This window comes from Heterodontus francisci, chromosome 40 (assembly GCF_036365525.1).
Source record: "Heterodontus francisci isolate sHetFra1 chromosome 40, sHetFra1.hap1, whole genome shotgun sequence".
NCBI classification, from domain to species: domain Eukaryota; kingdom Metazoa; phylum Chordata; class Chondrichthyes; order Heterodontiformes; family Heterodontidae; genus Heterodontus; species Heterodontus francisci.
The window spans coordinates 20,577,324-20,597,809 of record NC_090410.1 but is presented as its reverse complement, the minus strand read 5'-3'; the positions used below and the strand labels follow the sequence as shown (position 1 = coordinate 20,597,809).

At 45.6% G+C, this 20,486-nt stretch overlaps 1 protein-coding gene across 2 annotated transcripts in view; it reads left to right on the top strand.

Moving 5' to 3' along the window:
* LOC137353135 (synaptosomal-associated protein 25-like) overlaps positions 1-20,486 on the top strand; it is a 312,851-nt gene that overhangs the window by 134,599 nt on the left and 157,766 nt on the right. The window lies entirely within an intron of this gene.

Here is a 20,486-nt window from a genome sequence, read left to right as displayed (position 1 = left end):
AATTAGGAAGTCAAAAAGTTAGCTTTTGTTGCAAAGGGATTGGAGTATAAGAGTAATAAAGTCTTACTACAACTAGACAGAGCATTGGTGAGGCCACAACTGGACACTTTCTGTACATTTTTGGTCTCTTTACCATATTTGTCCCAGAGAGTGCAACAAAGGTTCACTAGACTTCATTCCTGTGATGAGGAGATTGTCCTATGTAGAGTGATTGTGTAGACTAGGCCTATAACTAGGCCTATATTCCTTGGAGTTTAAAAGAATGAGATGTGATCTAATTGAAACATATAAAATTCTTAAGAGGCTTGATGGGGTTTCCCCTGGCTGGGGAATCAGAATATAGGGTCACAGTCAGATTAAGGGGTGAGATTTAGGGCTGAGTTAAGGAGAAATTTCTTCACTCAAAGTGTTATGAATTCTCTGCCCCAGAGTGCTGTGGATGCACAGTTGGTGAGTATGCTCAAGATTGAGGTCGATAGATTTTTGGGTACTGAGGGAATTAATGGATACGGGTTAGTGTGGGAAGGCGGAGTTGAAGTAGAAGATGATTTTGTTGAATGGTGGAGCAGGTCTTGAAAGAGCAATTGGCCCACTCCAGCATCTATTTCCTATATTCTTACATTCTAAAGACCTTCATCACATCTAGCCCACCTATGCACATTATTCCCTTGGTGCATTTCTGATAACCCTAAACACCATTTCTTGATAAGAACCAGTTTAGTTCCTTCTTGAATCCTAGTAATGTTTCTTGTTCAATCACCCTGCCAGTTCCACACACTTACCACCAAACATGGTCTCACTCCCCATGACCATGAGAGTGTTTTTACCTGCCCAATAACTAGGGACAATGTAGCAAGCCCAGGGATCAAATAGAAAATTCTTGATATTTTATCAGAGTGAAGACTGATACCACCTCATCAGCCAATGAGTTGGAGGCAGGGTGGGACTTGAGATTTTAATTTACAGAACCTTTGATTCGTGACCGAAACTATAGCAAACAGAATTTCCTAACCCTTGACACAAACTACAGCAAACAGACCCCCGCCACAGCCAGGAATGGAGGGGGCGGGGGTCAAAAATACCAGCGCTGGGTGGTGTACCGGTTTCCTGACGCTGTTCTCAGTGCTGGTGAGTTTCATCAGGGCAGGGGGAGGGCAGCTCGACGATCCTGCCCAATCCAATAATCACAGCAATTCAGATCGTTGAAGAGCCTGTACAGATCTTGTGGAGGGGCATGTTCAGATTTTGACGGGGGCTCGTAGACTTCATGCTGGGTCTGGGACAGGTCAGGTCCATAAGAGGTAGACACACAGAGTGGACCCACTCATGGCTGGCCTAGGGAATTAGGTGGGCCCCATGAAAGGGTGAACGGCATGGAAGAGGACTCAGCCATTGGCACACAGGTGCCATCGGGTCAGTGGAGGTTGCGAGGAGAGTTGTCAGTAAACGCTGGGCCAATGCAGGGTGTTGTCACCCTGCTGGCAACATGGGGCCGTAAGAGGAGTGGCAAGGCTGCCAAGCACACTGGAGGGTGGCACCTGAGCACAGGGAAGGTAGCAGCTGGTAATGGGGGCATGAGACTCTTATTTTGGATCCAGCGGTGATGAGGAGTAATATCCTGCTCCGGAAGGGCACAGCCCCAGGCATCAGGAGCGCAGAGGAGAGGGATGTGGAGCAGGAAGGAAATGGAGGCCATACCCTCAGCATAGGATCTACTGCCAAGGAATGAGCTACCTTGAGATAATTGAGAACCAGTGCCACAGGAGACTGCGACTCTCCAGTCAGATGGCCACAGAGATTTGTGCCCTTGTTGCCAAATACCTCACATCTCACAGCACTACTCTCCATGGCCTGCCAATAGCCATCAAAGTCACTGTAGCCTTGAACTTCTTTGCTTCTGGCTCAGGGTCAGCTGTGGACCTGGTGGCATCTCGCAAATGGCTGCACTGCACTGCATCTCACAGGTCACTGATGCCCTCTTTGCAAGAACTGGGCACTACATTCAATTCCAGACAGATGCGGCTTTGCAGACACAGAGGGCAGTGGGTTTCACCTCCATCATTGGATTCTCCCACATGTGCAGCGCATAATCAACTGAACCCATGTGGCCATCAAAGTACCCAGTGGCTGGCCAATGAGATTCATCAGATGGAAGTGCTTTCACTCCCTCAACGTTCAACTGGTCTGCAACCACAAAAGCTTCCTGCATGTGTGCGCTCGCTTTCCTAGCAGCTGTCATGACTCCTTCATCCTCTGGCAGTCCAGGCTGCCGCAGCTCTTCATGCCACCGCTCAAACTCTGTGGATGGATTCTAGGGTACAGGCGATATGTCTTGAAGAGATGGCTACTCGCCTCTTTATGTGACAAAGGCACAGACGTGCTACAACCAAAGCTATCTGCTCATGAGGACAACCATTGAGCAGGCCATTGGGCAGTTCGGTTGCACCCTATACTACACTCCTGTAAAAGACTCGCTTATTGTGGGGCTGCTGTGCTCTCCATACCATGGACATCCAGAGATGTGTGGGTCTTGAAGTGAGTTTGGCCCTGGATGGAAACAGCTCATTGGAGGAAGAGGAGGAACAGGACTTGGAAGAGGAGGAGGAGGAGGAGGAGGAAGAGGCACAGCACAGAGGTGCCTTGACTACATAGGGAGAGGGAGCCATGGGTGGGGTTTGGAGGGCTCATCAGGATGCTATCTGTTAGGGTCTGAAGTTCTGTTCATGGATGATAAATACCTGGTTGTTCAAGATAATAAGGTGAACAGGTGTTGGGTGTTAATTAGTTAATTGTATTCAAGTGTGTAAATATAAGGAAGAGCCAGCTGGCACTAGCTGGGGTTGTTGTTTGGCGGGCAGAAGTAAGCTCTGTGACAAACAATAAAAAATCTCCACCAAAGCATCCTAGTCTCAGTGTTTTCTTCACAAACAGCTTGGAAGTTTCTCTAACATTTGTAGCAGAGAATGTTTGCCTGAAAGTGAAGATTGGAGTCAAAGATTTGGTTTCAGACAGGAGATTAGAATTGGAGTTTTTTTTGAGAAAGCTGAATTTGGAGTTTTTTTTTTGAAGAAAGATGCCTGAAACCAAGTGTAAGGTGTCGGGATATGATTTTCCACCACAGTTTTGTGAAGCCGAAACTTACGATCAATGGAAGAATGAAGTTGATATATGAACATGGGTTACAACTTTACCTAAAAGGAAGCAAGGAAAGGCTCTTGCACTTTCACTTCCCGCCAGAAGCAAGATCAGGGGCAAAGTGTTCTCGGAGCTAGAGGCTCATCATTTGGACGATGAGGAAGGTTTGGACAAACTCTTGAAATTTATGGATAAAATTTATATGAAAGATGACTTATTGAGTGCCTATGACATGTGCCTGGACCTTGATAAATTTAGAAAAATGGATGGTTCTTCCATAGAAGAATATATTATGGAGTTTAACTGACTATATGCAAGGTTGCAGCGATTCTGCTTGCAAATTCCTAAATCAGCACTTGCCTTCAAATTGTTGGATTGTGTTAGGATATCGAACATGGATAGGCTCTTGGTATTAACCAGAGTTAGATTCAATGAAAAAGATATGCTGTTAGATCAGATGTCTGACGCCCTAAAAATTTTTGCGAAACATTCCTTTCCGGCCACTTTCATGGCACAGATGGGCTCTTTAGTGGTGACACCAAAGGTGGAGGATACAATGCTAGCAGCATTTTGAGGCCGTTCAAGTCTGGGTCCCAAACGTCAGTACAATAGGAGAAACACACACACAAAACGAATGAGGATAGAGACCCTTTTGGCAGCTATAACAGATGGAAGGAATTGGGCAATTATGGCAGAAGGATGAACCCCAGGCATAACCAAGGGGTGGTGAACAGGTGTTGCCGATGTGACTCAAAGTATCACTTTGTCCAAAAAGGAATAACAGGGTTTTTGAGATGACACACGATATGGAAGGTTCGGATGACCTACTGATCAATCAGAAGGAATTGTACTGGTCACGAGAAGCTTCAATCCAGTAATGAGTGTCCTAATTACAGATTCGTTCAATTGCACTGTACTAGACAGTGGGTGTACATCCACAGTATGTGGAGTGGACTAGTTAAGGTGTTACATGGATTCTTTAAGTAAGGAAGACCAAAATAAGGTCAAAGAATATGTCACTTCTACCTGTTTCAAGTTTGGGGATGACAACATGTTGAAATCACTAAGAAGAGTGGTAATTCTGTGTAAAATAGCAGGGGTAAACCAGTTTGAGTACGGATGTAATATCCAGTGATATACGTTTGCTGTTAAGTAAACTGTCTATGAAAAAGGCTTGAATGAAATTGGATATAGAACATGATGAGGTGATTGTCTTTGGGAAATCTGTAACTTTGCAGTTTACACAGTTGGAACATTATTGTATCCCTTTAGCAAGATAGTTAAATGCACCTTAGCTGCTGAGACACTTGCATTGATAGAAATGATAGATATGGGTATGTATTTATTGAGTATTTTAAAGGAACTCTTATATCAAGGGCAATCGGAGAAACGTTTTTCTATAGAATGCTACATATGTAACCATTCTCTCTGGGACAATGTCCATTCAACAAAAAGTGTCATGGAAAAGAGGTTGAGGATTGATCGCAAAGAAATGTTGGAAAGAAAAGAAATTTCCAAAATAAAATGGGTTGGCGCAAGTAATCAGTTGTCGGATTGTTTTACTAAGAGGTGCTTGTTTGGAAAAACTGTTGGATGCCCTCGAAGAGGGCCGTTTTGTGTTATGATAAGTTAGAAAAACATGGACATTTCTTTACGATAAGATTGCTTTTTCTTTAAATAATTTTTTTAAAAGGGGGAATATACTGCATGTTAATGGCTGGTGCAGTTGAAAGTTAATGGTAAATAATGTAAATAAAAATATGGCATTATTTTGTTGTGTATTTAATTTAAAGAAGAAGGGGGATCTGTTAGGGTCTGAACTTCTGTTAATGGATGATAAATATCTGATCGTTCAAGATAATAGGGTGAACAGGTGTTGGGTGTTAATTAGTTAATTGTATTCAAGTGTGTATATATAAAGAGCCAGCCAGCACTGGCTGGGGGGTGTTGTTTGGAGAGCAGAATAAGCTCTGTGACAAACAATAAACAATCTCCACCAAAGCATCCTAGTCTCAGCGTCTTTTTCACAAACTGGTTTGGATGTTTCTCTAACACTATCAATGCCAGGGATAATCTAATTCAGGTTCATTTCAGCTGAGCCGCTCTGACACAGGAGGGATGGCATGTTCTGGAACTCACTTTGAGCTGCCTGTGACAACACTATCATTGAAGATGCAGCCTGGAGCAGCTCAACATTTACTGCCAATGAAGGATTCACATCTGCTGAGAGATTTCATTATCACCAGTCACAGACTCTTGCTCCCTTTCATCACCTCATCCCTGTTCTCTTGTCCTGCCATTCATAAAAGGAGACTCACCCATCTGACTTCATGCACCAGTATTTACATTGTGCTCCAAAAGATAAAAAATGCACATTGAAAAGTGAAACAGTCCCCAGTGACTCACTCAGTTCTCTGCCCAAGAAGGTGGCCTCAGCTCTTGGCCACTTCTGCGTGGTGCTCCCCTTGTGGACTCAGAAGAGGTGAAGGCAGCCTTCTCACTGGTCTGTGCTTGCAGCTGAGATGGATGTGGTGGTCATCCTCGTTGTGGAGGTGCAAGTGTTTAGGGCTAGCCTGCGTTACCGGACTCTGCTGCACAGATGCTGCTTCAGTTAGAGGGGCCAAGGAGGCTGCTGATTGATACAAAAGCAAAATATTGCAGATACTGGAAAAGACCATTGACCTGAAACATTAATTCTGTTTTTCTCTCCAAAGATGCTTCCAGACCTGCTGAGTATTTCCAATATTTTCTGTTTTTGTTGCTGATTATGATGGTGCCCCATGAGGAGTGGCACCCTCATCCTCCTCGGTGACTGCTTTAGTTCTTGGCTGGTGCTACAGATAGCTGAAGGGGGCCACCAGTTGGGACATAACTGGCATCCCTTCCAAGCATCTCTGTCTCTGCTTAGGCAGCCATTTGGGAACGAGGATGACTTTTGTCCACTCCAGGTTGTGGGTCCTTCGGTGACCGAATAGTTCAATTCTGCATCGGCACATGCTGCCACAAGTGGGGCAGGTGGTGTTTGATGAGGCGAGTGAAAGGGATGCTCAAATTTCGGAATGCTCCTTCTGCTGTTTGCACTTGGTCGCTGTCTGGGCATGTCGATGTCGCTCGAACTGACTGACACCTTCCCGGATGCTTCTTCTCCATTTTGGGTGGTCTCGGGCAAGAGACTCCCACGAATCGGTGGCGATGTCACATTTTTTCAGGGAGGCTTTAAGGACATCCTTGTAGCATTTCCTCTGCTCTCCTGGTAGCCTGTTGCCATGACGGAGCTCAGAGTAGAAAGCTTGTTCTGGGAGTTTCAGGCATGCAGACAATGTGGCCCGTCAAATGTAACTGACTAGCCATGACCAGTGTCTCGATACTGGGGATGTTGGCGTGAGAGAGGACATTGATATTGGAGCGCCTGTCCTGCCACTGAATTTGCAAGATCTTGTGGAGGCACTGCTTTGAGATGTCTGCTGTACAGTGTCCATGTTTCCAACGCATACGGGAGGGCAGGTAACACTGTGGCTCTGTAAACCATGAGCTTGGTGCCAGGTTTGAGGTCTTTGTCCTCAAACATTCTTTTTTTTTTCCCTTAGATGACCGAAAGCTGCACCATCAGTGCCACTGGCCAGTCAAGGCTACATAGTGTGATGCATCTTGTGATCGTCAGTGCATAGTTCCTGCATACACTCCATGTGCTACTGCATATGGCGCTCCATGAGGTTGGTCACTCTCAGTGGAGAAGTTCATGAACCCAAGGCCCTGGTGGCTCATTTGAGCTGGATGAATTCTTCCATTCTCAGCCCATGACCGTGCGCTGACTCAGGGAACTGTGACATGTGGGAACACATCTGTTGCTGCTGGTCTAGGTAGCGCTTCTGTTCCTGTGACTCCTGAGGTCCTGCATTAGTGTCCAGCTGAGCAGGGCTGTGTCTGTCCTCCATTCTCCGAGGCAGACTACCCACAGCTCCCTCTGCCTCTGGCACCTCCTCCTGCACACTAGCCAGTGCCACATAATCTAACTGCACGCAAGGACCCACCCCCCCAAGGTGGCAGTAGTTGTGCTAGTGGAGGGTGCACTGGTAACGTGTGACAGTGCTTGGTCTGAGCTCTGCTGTGGCTGCACTTGGCTCAGTGTTGCTGATGGAGTTGATCCAGTTGCCTCAGTGTCTGCACCTGTGGGAGACACAAGATCATGAGAACCAGCCTTGGAGAGCAGAAGCCTCTGCAGTGCCGAGGCTTCCCCAATGCAGCTCAGTCTTTGGTCTGCTGTCGGATGGGGTGGAGTGCAGTGCACCCCCTTAATGAATGCACTGCACTCTGTAATTGCCATCTCCACCTGGATGCCCACTTCCTGACTTCCTCGTGATCAGCAACCCTGCCGATGTGCATGGCTACCTCGTGTGGTAGTGATAACAAGCTGGTAGGGAACCACCTCTTCCTGTCTGGGTCATCTCCTGAAAGAACAAAAGAAAGAGAGAAGGCACTGCTGGCTTTTATGGCCAATGCCAGCTGCTCCTATTCATTTAGAAGCTGCATCTATCAGTGCTGGCAGGTCCTCCAGCAGTACTATAGCTCTGAGCCATTCTGAGGGGTCAGTAAGTGCCCTGGGCACATACTCCTCCCATGTTCAGGAGCACCATGTGCCCTCAGGCTCCTCAGCTGGTGTGTCTGCTGGAGGGTGAATACACAGAGGCCTGTCTTGAGGGTTCAGTGTTGAACTCCCCTTCCTACACTGAACTCAGTTCCTCCACACCACACTCCGTCTGCTACCTCCATCCAGGCCTGCCTGGTCTGAGAGGGTAGCCTCCTCCTGCTACCTTCCAGGAAGAGGAACTTGCTCCTCTCTCTCACAGCCTCAAGGAGGACATGCAGGTCCACATTCATAAATTGAGGGGCTGCCCTGCACTGGATTCCAGGCCACTGCCTCTCTGGAAACATCTTTCCAGTAGCAGGTAACGCAATGAAATGGCAGCCACAGTAATGTCTACCATGATCTGTTTAAAGTGGGCACGCACTTGCACATCCCGTCTCCGTGCCCACCCCTACGGCCACTAATTATCTGCTAAAGCAGTCTCAAAGCCAATTAAGGTTGCTCCCCTTGTCAAATTCAGGGCCGGTAACTGTATCCCCCACCGCCAAGGGTGGGTTCAGGACCTGGAAACAGTCTCGATATCTGCTTCTCACTCCCAGAAAGAAAATCCCGCCCAGAGTCTTCGAACTCATGACCCAAACTACAACAAATAAATTCTCCAAACTCTTGACCCAATCCACAGCAAACAGTCTCCGAGCTCATGACCAAAACTACTGCAGAGGCTGGGATATTCAAAGTCCGCTGGGAGCAGAAATAGGTATGCATGTGATTTGAAGATCGTGTTCTCGGAGGTCAGCACCAGGTCCTGCTGGCTCCGGAACGCAAAGCTATTTTTAAAGGGATGCTGGGAGGGAGGGCATGGCAAGCCCACGCGCCTCCAATTAATTGCCTGTTGAGTTCATCGTGTTCATTAACAGGCTTGTCAGCAGCAGTTTAGGATATTCAATGGAAGGGTATGGTGAGAATGCCATGTCGGACTACAGCAGGGTTTGGAAGATGTGAACAATGTAGAGGGCCATGAGGGCTATGGGAAGGGCTGAGTAACATGATGCAGAGATCCCGAATAAAGTTTAGCTGCTCCAAAAGTGCCACAGCGTAGCCAGTGCTACAGCTGTAAGACTTGCTTTTCTTAGTGGTGAGTGGTAGGAATCTGGAGAAGGACGTGAGACTGCTGGCTTCACAGACCCAGCTGAGGAAGTTTAGGTGGGAACAGTCTACTGACATTGGACAGAGCAGCTAGGATGAGCTGCAGCAGATGCAACTTCCTGGACAGCAGGAGGTCAGAGGAGTACAGCGAGGGGCTGCAAGGGAAAGAAGACGCCACCAAAACGTTGGGTTTACCGCCCAAGAGTCAGCTACCTGCAAATGGCAGAGTGCCAGCGCTGTAGATGGTCTCGGACCTGTGTACTCTGAACCACAATGACCTGAGGCCTCGTGGCCCCCATGGCAGTCCCTTATGTGCATCTGTCAAGTCTCCATCGCCCTGAATTTCTATGCAACTGGGTTATTCCAGGGATCAACTGCGGACCTGGGTGGCATCTCGCAGTCGGCTGCTCATTACATCATCAGGCAGGTCATGGATGCCATAATCAGGCGGGCGGGGGGAACTACATCCACTTTGACAGAGATGAGCTTGCATAGGCACAGAAGGCATTGGTTTCACTTCCATCACTGGATTTCTCCAGGTGCAGGGCATCATCGATTGCACCCATGTGGCCATCAAGGCACCCAGTGACCAGCCTGTGAGGTCCATCAACAGGAAGGGCTTCCACTCCAGGAGGAGCAGGAGGTCAGAGGAGGCAGAGGGGGATAACACTGAACAGAGAGGTGCCCCTGCTGCACGATGAGCTGGCCTCCTCCTGCCACCCTCTGGGAAGAGGAGCCCCCTCCTCTCCCTCACGGCCTCAGACAATAGATTCAGGTGGGCATCGATGAAGCGAAGGTTTGTCCTGCCCTTAGTGCCAGGCTGCCAGCTCTCCTGTGACATCTCATTTCCCTCTGGTGTGGTAGAAGGTTTTGGCACAAACTGCAGATCTGTCAGGGATTTATTAGAGACCCCCAGATAGTCAGCGGGAAATTGAGGAGCAAATATGTGCGCAATTTGCAGGGGTGTGTAAAAATAATAGGGTAATTATATTAGGTGATTTCAACTTTCCCAACATTAATTGGGATAGTCACCGTGTTAAGGGCTTAGATGGAATGGAGTTCTTAAAATGTATACAGGAGAACCTTTTAGCTCAATATATAGAGGATCCAACAAGGGAGGGTGCAGTGCTGGACCTAATTCTGGGGAATGAAGCCGGACAGGTGGTTGATGTGTTGGTGTGGGCGCATTTTGGTGATAGCGACCACAACATGGTACAATTTAAGCTTGTTATGGAGAAAGAAATAGACAAGTTGCAAAAAAAGGTTTTGGATTGGGGGAAAGCAAATTTTAGTAAAATAAGGCAGTATCTGGCCAAGGTAGACTGGAAAGAGTTACTTGTCGGGAAATCTACAGAAGAGCACAGTGCACAGTGGCGCAGTGGTTAGCACCACAGCCTCACAGCTCCAGCGACCCGAGTTCAATTCTGGGTACTGCCTGTGTGGAGTTTGCAAGTTCTCCCTGTGTCTGCGTGGGTTTCCTCCGGGTGCTCCGGTTTCCTCCCACATGCCAAAGACTTGCAGGTTGATAGGTTAATTGGCCATTATAAATTGCCCCTAGTATAGGTAGGTGGTAGGGAAGTATAGGGACAGGTAGGAATATGGGATTAGTATAAAAAATGGGTGGTTGATGGTCGGCACAGACTCGGTGGGCCGAAGGGCCTGTTTCAGTGCTGTATCTCTAAACTAAAAGCAGTGGGGGGCATTCAAAAAGGAAATGGGGAGGGTACAGGCCTAACATGTTCCTTCTAGGGTAATAGATAGGAGCAACAAGCCCAGAGAACCATGGATGACCAGAAACATTCAGGGTACGATGAGAAGGAAAAGAGAGGCTTTTAGCAAATACAAGGAGAGCAAATCAATGGAAGCATTAGTGGAGTACAGAAAGTGTAGGATGGAGCTTAAGAAAGCAATTAGGAGAGCAAAGAGGGGATATGAGAAAGCTCTGGCTGGTAAAAGTAGGGAAAATCCCAAGATGTTCTATAAGTATATCAACGGGAAGAGGATAACCAGGGAAAGAGTAGGACCCGTTAGGGACCAAGGGGGAAATTTGTGGGTGGAGCCAGAGGACATTGGTAGGGTGTTGAACGAATACTTCACATCTGTCTTCACCCAAGAGAAAGAGGATGTAGATATGGAATTTAGAGAGAGAGATTGTGAGGTTCTTGAGCAAATTGTCATAGGGAGTGATAAGGTATTGGAGGTTTTGGAAGGCTTAAAAGTGGACAAATCTCCAGGTCCGGACGATTTGTATCCCAGGATGCTGTGGGATACGAGGGTGGAGATTTCAGGGGCTCTGACCCTAATTTTTAATTCCTCTCTGGCCACTGGGGAGGTGCTAGAGGACTGGAGAACAGCTAATGTGGTCCCACTATTTCAGAAAGGTTGTAGAGATAAGCCAGGGAATTACAGACCAGTGAGTCTCACGTCAGTGGTAGGGAAACTATTGGAGAAAATTCTGAAGGAGAGAATCTATCTCCACTTGGAGAGGCAACATTTGATTAGGAATAGTCAGCATGGCTTTGTCAGAGGGAGGTCATGCCTAACAAATTTGATTGAAATTTTTGAGCATGTGACCAGGTGCGTAGATGAGGGTAGTGCAGTTGATGTAGTTTACATGGATTTCAGCAAAGCCTTTGACAAGGTCCCACATGGGAGACTTATCAAGAAAGCAAATGCACATGGGATACAAGGTAACTTGATAAGGTGGGATTCAAAATTGGCTTAGCTGTAGGAGACAGAGAGTGATGACAGACGGCTGTTTTCGTGACTGGAAGCCAGTGTCCAGTGGCATACCACAGGGATCTGTGCTGGGTCCCCTATTATTTGTCATTTATATAAATGACATAGATGACTATGTGGGAGGTAGGATCAGTAAGTTCGTGGATGACACAAAGATTGACCGAGTGGTTAACAGTGAGGTGGAGTGTCTTGGGTTACAGGAAGATATAGACGGGATGGTCAAATGGGCAGAAAAGTGGCAGATGGAATTTAACGCTGAAAAGTGTGAGGTGATACACTTTGGAAGGAGTAATGTGACATGGAAGTATTCAAGAATGGCCTGACACTGGGAAGTTCCGAAGAACAAAGGGACCTTGGCGTGTTTGTCCATAGATCTCTGAAGGCAGAAGGGCAGGTTAATAGGGTGGTGAAAAAGACATATGGGACACTTGCCTTTATCAATCGAGGCATAGGTTACAAAAGCAGGGAGGTCATGTTGGAGTTGTACAGAACTTTGGTAAGGCCACAGCTGGAGTACTGTGTGCAATTCTGGTCGCCACATTATAGGAAGGATGTGATTGTATTGGAGGGGGTGCAGAGGCGATTCACCAGGATGTTGCCTGGGATGGAACATTTAAGCTGTGAAGAGAGGTTGGATAGGCTTGGGTTGTTTTCACTGGAGCAGAGAAGACTGAGGGGTGACCTGATCGAGGTGTACAAGATTATGAGGAGCATGGACAGGGTGGATAGGGAGCAGCTGTTCCCTTTAGTTGAAGGGTCATTTATGAGGGGTCACAAGTTTAAGGTGAGGGGCGGGAGGTTTAAGGCGGATTTGAAAAAGAACTTTTTCAAACTACAGCAAACAGATTTTCCGAACTCATGATATAACCTACAGCATACAGAGTCTCTGAACTCATAATCTAAACGACAGCAAACAGAGTCTCTGAGCTCATGACACAAACTACAACAGTCTCCCAACTGCAGCAGGATTATTGCTCCAGAAAAATGCATTGAGCAGAGGATAGTTACACAATACAAATTATGTCTGTAAAATCACTCTGTCAATTACAGCAGTTCAGTTTCCAGCCGTGATTGGGTAATTTTCCCCTTCAATCATTTTCATTCTGGCCAGGACTTGTGCTGTCATTATATGCAGCCATGCTATATTTCAGCTCTCAGTTATATAATGCGCCCTACATGATCTTGCTCAATTTCAGAAGGCAGTCAAATGAACACTTCACTAGGCTGTGGATTAGGTTATAGACTGCAGAACAAGATTTATTCAACAGTAAATGGATTGAGCAATTGTAGATTTACATTAGTTACTGTCTTAACTACCCCTCTTCAAAAGTTGGAAAATAATATCTGTACTGGCTGCACTAAATTGTACAGTTAACTGGGCCAGACACACAATGAGTATTAACCTTTACATGTGTGTTTGTTGCTGACTGTCCATGGAGTCTGTCGGACGTTTTTCCTGTTTGGTGGCTTTAGATAGATCACTCAATTTTAATAAAGCAGGCCGAAAGATACCTTTGACACAAAAATGACTGAGTCAAAGTGAGTTTAAGTATAGGCCTCTTAAACTCAATTAGCCTTGTTTTGACATCTCTTTTCTTTACTGAATGAAGGAAGAGCCACCCAAAATTTATCTTGGCCTCCTGTGTTTTCAGGGCTTCCTGATTTTTTTTTTATTCGTTCATGGGATGTGGGCATTGCTGGCAAAGCCAGCATTTATTGCCCGTCCCTAAGTTCCCTCGAGAAGGTGGTGGTGAGCTGCCTTCTTGAACCGCTGCAGTCCATATGGGGTAGGTACACCAACAGTACTGTTAGGAAGGGAGTTCCAGCATTTTGACCCAGTGACAGTGAGGAAACTGTGATATCGTTCCAAGACAGGATGATGTGTGGCTTGGAGGGGAACTTGCAGGTGATGATTTGCTCATGTGCCTGCTGCCCTGCTCTTTAAGGTGGTAAAGATTGTGGGTTTGGAAGGTGCTGTCAAAGGAGATGCAGTGAGTTGCTGCAGTGCATCTTGTAGATGGTACACACTGCTGCCACTGTACATCAGTGGTGGAGGGAGTGAGTGTTTAAGGTGGTGGATGGGGTGCCAATCAAGTGGTCTGCTTTGTCCTGGATGGTGTCGTGCTTCTTGAGTGTTGTTGGAGCTGCACTCATCCAGGCAAGTAACTGAATTTATGTTGGTTGCAGAAAGTGTGTGGAAAGCCACGGCTTTTTGTCTGATAGGACTGTCACACTTGCTCCAGTGTCAAGTTTGAAATTAGTGATATGTCCTTTGACATATACGTCTGGTGACCAAAATGCTTGTTTCACATCATTGATCTTGCCCAGAAAATATTTCAATTGGTCTGTTGCAGGACGTTGCGTAACTTCATTTATTTCGCTATTCTTAACTACATTTCCTTTTATAGCTTGAGGTAGTCAAGCCTTTATTTTGGCACATCTTACTGAAATGCCCCATTACTCTGCAATAAAAAGCATTCTGCTCTATTGGCAGGACATTGTTTGCACCTGTGGGAAGTTTTGGCGCCACATCGCTGACAGGGTTTAAAGATGACTTTCACTTTCCCCCTCCAGTGTACCTTTTCTCCTGGTGCCTCTTGTTCTGCCCTCTGGTGAAGGAACTGAACAGTTACAGGAGGTTTCCAGTGTCAAGGTCTTTTCTCACCTCGCAGGATTGGTCTGTTGTTGCTGCACAAATTGAAGTAGGAATCACAAACTTTTAAGACTTCGTCGAATGTGGCTGATGATTCATCAATACATTGTCTTGGTATTAAATCATCAGCTACAGTTCTAATTATATAAAATAATGTATGCACTTGCTCTTCTTCAGACCTGCTGTCCAATTTCGATGCAATTCTATATCTGAGGAACCTTTTCCTCTATAGTTCCCAGTTTTGAGTCTGATTGGATCCCTTGTGACTTTTGAAACTCTCTGGCACTCCCAATTTTTGATCCATTTTAAATTTTTTTTAGAGTTTTTAAAGTGTTTCCCTTTAAGAAATTCTTTCTTTTTTCGGCAAGCTTGCTTTGATGAAGTGTAGCAGGTGCTTGAGAGTGTGCCCTTTTTTATAGGTTCTCTGGGAGTTTTCCCCTTGCTTAAGTAGTTCACTGAAATATTTACACAGCTGCCTATTGGAATTGGCAGAGCTATTCGATAGACAGTTCAAGGGTTTTCCCCTTTTCATTTTGTTGAGCTGGAGTTTATTTATCTTGTTCAAGCTTGACTGCTTTGATGAATCTTTCTCTTCAGCTTATCTGCTTTAATGGAGGCTCTGCTGTGTTTGGGGGTTTCCGCGCTTTTTTTCTCTACTATTGGACTTTTTTTCAGTTTGTGAACTTTGCAGTTTTTCCCCCTTTTTTCTCACATGGAGCCTTCAGAAATTAATTTTTTAAATTATTTAAAGGCTTTTTTTACCGGGATTTCTTGATTGGCACAATGACTCACCTAATCACTGCTTTACAGCCATGCTTCTGTTCTATGGAGCTTTCCTCAGCTTTCTGAAGGATGTAGTTTGGTTTTCTACTCTTCAGCTACTTGTTTTAGAGTTTCTTCTCTTCTGGCTGAAGGATAATTGTTGCTTCAAATTTCTCTTCTGGGTGTAGGACTTCGATCCCAGCGCTGTTCACCATGTTATATATTTGGTTCTTTATGCTGCCACTGTATAGAGTCTAGCCATCGAGGTTCTTCGTTTAAGCATTAATCGTTATTGCATAGTAACTATATACACTCCACTCTAGCCTGTGTGTTTCCTTCAAAAGCCACTCTGGCTGTTCTCGAGTCTCTCCCACATGATCTCTTACTGCATCCCGGTGGGCAGTAATCTTTACATTCTCTCAAGATTAACCCTTTAATACCCTTTTACTACAGATCAAACTGAACAATTCCTGCAATTCAATTCACTGGAACGACGGAGGTGGAGGGGCGACCTGATAGAGGTTTACAAAGTTATGAGTGGCATGGACATAATGGATAGTCAGAAGCTTTTTCCCATGGTGGAAGAGTCAGTTACTAGGGGACATAGGTTTAAGGTGCGAGGGGCAAAGTTTAGAGGGGATGTGTGAGACAAATCTTTTACAGAGGGTGGTGAGTGCCTGGAACTTGCTGCCGGGGCAGGTGGTGGAAGCAGGTACAATAGCGACGTTTAAGAGACATCTTGACAAATACATGAATAGGATGGGAATAAAGGGATATGGACCCCGGAAGTGCAGAAGGTTTTAGTTTAGACAGGTATCGTGATCGGCGCAGGCTTGGAGGGCCGAATGGCCTGTTCCTGTGCTGTTTTGTTCTTTGTTCTTTTTGTTCTTTGCAGTGTTGTCCTGTGACTGAGGTGATTGGCCTTCAACAACCACAACTATCTTCCTTTGTGCTAAGTATGACTCCAACCAGTGGAGAGTTTTCCCATTGTGTTCCATCGATTTCAATTATACTAGGGCTCCTTGATGCCATACTTAGCCAAATGCTGCCTTGATGTCAAGGTTGTAGCTCTCGCCTCATCTCTTGTATTCAGCTCTTTTGTCCATGTTTGGATCAAGGTTGCAATGAGGACTGGAACCAAGTGGTCTTGGCGGAACCCAAACCAAGCATCAGTGAGCAGGTTATTGGTAAGTGCTGCGAGATAGCACTACTGATAACGCCTTCTATCTGTTTGCTGATGATAGAGAATAGACTGATGGGGCAGTAATTGACCGGATTGGATTTGCCTTGCTTTTTGTGGACAGGATGTACCTGGGCAATTTTCCACATTGTCAAGTAGATGTCAGTGTTGTAGCTGTACTGGAATAGGTTGGCTAGGGGGTGTGGCTAGTTCTGGAGCACAAGTCTTCAGCACCACAGCCAGGATGCTGTCACGGCCCTTAGCCTTTTCTGTACCCAGTGCGCTCAGCCATTTCTTTATCACGTGGAATGAATTGAATTGACTGAAGACTGGCATCTGTAATGCAGGGAACCTCAGGAGGAGGCCAAGATGGGCCATCCACTCGGTACTTCTGGCTGAAGGTGGCTGAAAACGCTTCAGCCTTGCCTTTTGCACTGATGTGCCGGGCTCCGTCATCAATGAGGAAGGGGATGTTTATGGAGCTTCCACCTCTCATTAGTTGTTTATTTGTTCACCAGTATTCATGACTGGATGTGGCAGGACTGTAGAGCTTTGATTTGATTCATTAGTTATGGGATTGCTTAGCTCTATCTATAATATGCTGCTTCAACTGTTTAGTGTGTGTGTCGTCCTGTGTCATAGCTTCACCAGACTGACACCTCAGTTTTAGGTATGCCTGGTGCTACTCCTGGCATGCCCTCCTGCACTCCTCATTGAACCAGGGTTGGTCCCCTGGCTTGATGGTAATGGTAGAGTGAGGGATATGCCGGGCCGCAATATTACAGATTGTGGTGGATTACAATTCTGCTGCTGCTGATAGCCCACAGCACCTCATGAATGCCCAGTTTTGACCTGTTGAATCTGTTATAAATCTACCCCATTTAGCACAGTGGTAGTGCCACACAATACAATGGAAGGTGTTCACAGTGTGAAGATGGGACTTCGTCTCTACAAGGAGTGTGCGATGGTCACTCCTACCAATGTTGTCATGGGGGGAATGCATCTGCAATAGGAAGATTGGTGAGGATGAGGTTAAAAAAGTTGTTCCCTTGTGTTGGTTCTCTGCTGCAAGCCCAGTCTAGTAGGTATGTCCTTCAGAACTTGGCAGCTGGGTCAGTAGTGGTGCTACCAAGCCCAGTGTTGGGTGATTGACATTGAGGTTCCCAACCCAGAGTACATTATGCCCTTGCTACCCTCAATCCTTCTTCCAAGTGATGTTCATAGAATCATAGTAAGTTTACGGCACAGCGTGTTTGTGCTGGCCAAAAAACAATCCACCTCTTCTAATCCCACCTTCCAACATTTGATCCGTAGCCCTGCAGATTATGGCACTTGAGGTGCATATCCAGACTTCTTTTGAATGAGTTGAGAGTCTCTGCCTCAACTACCCTTTCAGGCAGTGAGTTCCAGATCCCCACCATCATCTGGGTGAAAAAACGTTTTCTCATCTCCCCTCTAATCTTTCTACCAATAACTTTCAATCTATGCCCCTACTACATAGAGGAATACTGGTTCATCAGTTGAAGGAGGCCGTAGGTGGTAATCAACAGGAAAATTCCTTGCCCATATTTAACCTGGTGCCATGAGACTTCATGGGGCCTGGAGGCACTGTTGAGAACTCCCACAGCCACTTCCTTTCGACTCTATAGCACTGTGCCACCACCTCTGGTGGATCTGTGTTGCTGATGAGATGGGACATACCCAGGGATGATGTTGGAAGAGTCTGGGACATTGGCTGTATGGCATGATTCCGTGAGTATGACTACGTCAGTCTGTTGCTTGACTAGTTTGTCGAATAGCTCTCCCAGATGTTAGTGAGGAGGACTTTGCAAGGTCGACTGTGCTGGCTGTGCCTTTGTCTTTTTTGGTGCCTAGGTCGATGGTGGGTGGTTCATCTGGTTATGTATTTGAATTTTTCATAGCGTTCTTTCAATTGACGGACATAGTTATAGAGCCAACGCCACCATGAAAAGAATAAGAAAGACTTATTTGCATTTATATAGCACCTTTCTTGACCTGAGTATATCAACCAATGAGGTACTTTTCAAGTGTTGTCATTGAAATGCTACAGCCTATTTGTGCACAGCGAGCTCTCACAACAATCAATGAGATAACAGTTGCATATTCGTTTTTTCGTGATGTTGGTTAGGGGATAAATATTGGCCAGGACACCGTGGAGAACTCCCCTGCTCTTCTTTGAATTGGTGCCATGGGATCTTTAATGTCCTACTGAGAGGGCCTTAGTTTAACATCTCATCTGCAAGATGACACCCCTAATGGTGCAGCACTCCCTCAGTACTGCAGTAGAGTGTCTGCCTAAATATTGCACTGAAGTCTCTTGAGTGGGACTTGAACCCACGCTCTGCTGATTCAGAGGCAAGCGTGCTACCATTGAGTCATGCTGACATGATAAGATGAATCAAGTGGCAACAATTTAGTGACACTAGCCTGTAGCTTCTGATTGGTGCTATTTTAAGGCCAGAATGAACTGATGCTAAAGTAACAGCAATTGGAAAATCTGGGGCACTAAATGTGTTTTTAAACCCTGTAAATTGTTGGTGGAAGGCAAGAAGGAGTTGGTTTTTGTGGCAAAAATGCTCCAGTGGAGCTTTCCATTTCCTGGCAAAAGCTAAATGTAGAAAACAAAATAGGTAAGCATTTCAAATGTGATTACAACTTGCTAAATAATGAATGTCTCTTTGTAAATGTTTCTTCAGTAGGTTTTTATTATTCTAGGTTACCTGGCACTTATGGCACATTAAAGCAAAGAGGCCACAGGTTCCAGTCCCAGAAAGTCCTGAGCTAGCTAATCTCAGTCAGTGTAGTGGTGTGAGTGTTGCACTTAGTTATAGTCACACAAGGAGGTGATTCAGCTCATTGAGTCCATGCTGGCTCTCTGTAGAGCAATCCAGTCAGTCCCATTCCCCTGCTCTATCCACATAGCCCTGCAAGTTTATTTCCCTTATGTGCCCATTCAATTTAATTCTGAAATCATTGATTGTCTTCATTTCCACCACCCTCATTGGCAGCGAGTTTCAAGTCATTACCACTCGCTGTGTAAAAAGTTCTTCCTCATATTCCCCCTGCATCTCTTGCCCAAAATCTTAAATCTGTGTCCCCTAGTCCTTGGACCATCAGCTAATGGGAACATCTGTTCTTTGTCTACCTTATCTAAACCTGTCAGAACCTTGTACACCTCCATCAGATCTCTCCTCAATCTCCTTTGCTCCAAGAAGAACAACCCCAGCTTCTCCAACCTAACCTTGTAGCTAAATTTCCTCAATCCTGGAACCATTCTGGTAAATCTCCTTTGCACCCTCTCGAGGATCTTTACATCCTTCCTGAAATGCGATGACCAGAACTGGACGCAATACTGCAGTTGTGGCCTAACCAGAGCTTTAGAAAGTTTCAACATAACTTCCATGCTTTTGTACTCAATAACTCTATTTATGAAGCCCGCGATCCCATCTGCTTTACTAACAAATCTCTCAATATGTCCCGGCACCTTCACAGATCTATGAACTCCTAGGTCCCTCTGTTCCTGCACATTCTTTAGAACTGTGACATTAAGTATATATTGCCTCTCCCTATCACTTCTGCCAAAATGCAACACCTCAAACTTCTCTGTATTAAATTCAATTTGCCACTTGTATGTTCATTCTGCTAGCCTGTCTATGTTCTGTTGCAATTGATATGTATCATCCTCACTGTTTGCCACACCTCAAAGTTTGGTATCATCGGCAAGTTTTTCTCTGTATTCTGTTATAAAAGTGCTTCTATTTTTAAAAATGTTTTTGAGGACTCGTAACTTAGAATTATGGACATTGGTTTATTTGGGTAATGAAAAGATTCCATGGATGTGTTTTTTATAAGAGTCACTGAGAAATCTTATTTGAAAACAAACCTTTACTGCATGTCACGTGCCTTAAGCTCAATAAACAACAGAAATCTTGGTGACTTGGGGGATATGTTTATGGAGAAGTGACATGTCAAGATTTATGATGATCAAGAGGTTTTGCTTTTGGGATATTGTTTTGGTTCAGTGGGGGTGTGGACAGTGTTGAAAGCAGTTGGGTTTGTAGCCTGCTGAAAAACACCCAGCTCCTCTTTCTCCACCTCTTTGAAAAAACCTCGCGAATCCAGTGAGTGAGAGCTAAATCCCCTGATGCCACATTTCTCCTGAGACACTCCTGCCACATTAATTCTTGACTCTGCCTGAAAAGAACTGCTCCAGAAAAGATCCCAATGTCCTGTCTACATGTACTCAGATGCCAGACTGTATGCCA